The following is a 2,608-nucleotide window of genomic DNA, read 5'->3' as shown; positions in this document are numbered from 1 at the left end:
AATCACATCTACGAAAAGAACAAACACTTGTGAAAATCAGAACAGAAAACCGAAGAGACAGGGATAGAGAGATATGAAAAAGGCCCAGTCAGCCTAAACATTAAAAACATCATCTCGGAAATTATAGCTGTAAAACCACCATAGACGGTCAAAGGAAGAAAATCATCAAAGACAGAAATAGTAGCTTTGAAATGAGTACTGAGGAATTCACCCAAAACACAGCCCAGGGTATCTCTTTATCTGAGAATGTTTCTTAAAGAATTAAGAATAAATGTGTGAAAAGCCAGGTGAGGGACTTGGACGCCAGGCTGAGTGGCTCTGATGTGGTAGTTCCAGAAGCTGAGATTTGAGGGAGTAGTAGAAGAAGCCACAGAAGGGATTATGTCTGAATATTTTTGAGACTAAATGGACTCAAAAGTCCTTCTTCGGTAAAACACACACGCACGCAGAGCAGAGCGTAATAAATTAAATCTTTCTGTGACTTCCCATTGCCTTGTGGTAAAATCCAAAGTCTTCCACACGGCCTGTGAGACCCTTTGGTCTGTGCCCACCTCAGCACCCATTTTCCTCCGGAACCCCCTGGAACTCTGAGCTCCGCCACTTTGGTTACCTCCAAGTTTCCCAAATGCAGCCTGCTGTTCCTGCCTTCAAGCCTTTACTCATTCTGTTCTCTACTCCCAGGAACCCTTCCAGCTCTTTTCCCTGGAAAATGTCTGTTTTTTCCTGTCCAGGCTCAACAGAGAGGCTGCCTCCTTCAGGAAGCCCTCTCTGACCTCCTGGGCTGAGTTAAGGATTTCACTTTTCTGCTCCATATGCAGATCGATTACGCGTCTTTCAAATTGTAGGTTGGCTTGTCTTCCCCAAGAGTGGGCTCCTCTGGGTTTCTCGGTTGCAGCCAGCACATGTTTGTTTCTAGTACAAAGTACCATTAAAATGCAAGTTACTATTATAACAAGAACAGTAATAATAATTATCATTATTATGGTCTTGGGCTTTGGGGCGGTTGGCAGTTTGTTTATGGGGCTTGTGTTTGCCTGAAGGGCCTATTTCATACCAGTCAGAAATGGATAGTTATTACAGACAATTGGTCTCCTGCCTGTGCATGGTTTTGTTTCGCTTTGTTTTGTTTTAATTCTTGGAATGAAAGTGAGACCCTGTCTAGCCCATTATAGGGGCATCCTTAAGCCATCAATAGTCCTCAAAGTTGCTTGTTATGAAGCAGACAGACTCATTCCCAGGCATTGCCAGCACCACACCCTGCTTCTCCTTGATGCCCCTCTTCTCTTTAGGGCAAATGCAATCAATAGGGATGACCAATGGGAAGATTTAACAGCGTTTTGGCAGGATGGAAAAGTGTGTGTGCAAATATTTGCAGGCGAAAGAGGACCCTGACAGCCAAGTGCACCAGGGCTGTCTCCAGGGGCTAAGGAAATGATTCCTGGCATCCTTCATAGGCATGGAAAATTATGCAGCCCCCACCCTTTCGAGAGGGCTTTCTGGGACTGGAGGGTGGGGAGTGTGTCCCAGCTGCACTTGGCTGACAGACATGTCTCCACTCATGGGGCCCCATGTGGGAGGTGAGGTTGGGGCAGCTCCCCTCCCCCCACCCCACCCCACCCCTGTCCCCAGCCTGGGGCACGTGGTCACTTAGGCAGCACAGATACTGCTGGAGTTTGCATTTCAAGGTGAATGCCCCACGGGAGGGTCCACACCCCTACAAGGAAGAGTGAAAGTGATCAGCAGCTTAAAGGTTATCACCTAGAAGCATGCTGTTAGTTTTTGTTCTCAAAAATACTTACTGACTTTGTCAAGTGAGTCAAAAAGGATGCTGAAGCATCTGGGGAGGATCAGGCCAAATGACCTCAGGGACCATCTAATCCCTGGCGTCCAAGATTCTCAGAGATTTAATAGAAAAAAAAAGGAGAAATGTAATAAAAGAGCTGAAGAATGTTTGCACCGTCTTGGAAAGAAGAAAGATAGTGCTAAGCTCTTCTTGTCTCTGTCCCCTGGGATGCAGCTGCTTCTGGAGCCTGTGTGCCCCCGGGGTTTGTGGGCTGGGATTTGTGACTGTCACGGAGTCAGCCCCACCTAGAGCCTCGAAGCCGGGAAGCCAGGGGGGGTGGGGTGGGGGGAGGGGGCTTTCTGAAGAGTCACATGTCTGGGGTCGTAGTGGGGTATACAGCGTCGTGATGGGTGTCCAGGCTTGCCCTGAGACCCCCCCCACCCCACCCCAGACTCTGCCTTCCCAAGGACACCCCCTTGGCTGTGCATCCTGGACACAGGCCCATCTGTGTGTGTGTGTGTGTGTGTGTGTGTGTGTGTGTGTGTGTGTGTGCGCGCGCGTCCTCAGCACTGTCTTCCATCAGACCTCAGAGCCTGCATCCGAGGTCCCACCCCAGGCCTACCAGAGGGCACGCGTTCCAAGAATGGTTACAGAATAAACGCAACTCAGGGACCAGACTGGGATGCAGGTGCATGTTTGAGATATTTAACCGTGGTTCTTGAGCACAGGCCATTCACAAAGGGCCAGCTGTGGGTCTCTGCTGCAGGGGTTAATTCTGAATCATGGGAATGTCCTGGGTCCCCGGGGGAGGGACGCCCGGGGTGG

Source organism: Herpailurus yagouaroundi, unplaced genomic scaffold (genome assembly GCF_014898765.1).
Source record: "Herpailurus yagouaroundi ecotype Mexico unplaced genomic scaffold, PumYag 183, whole genome shotgun sequence".
Taxonomy (NCBI): domain Eukaryota; kingdom Metazoa; phylum Chordata; class Mammalia; order Carnivora; family Felidae; genus Herpailurus; species Herpailurus yagouaroundi.
This window is presented reverse-complemented; position numbering follows the sequence as displayed.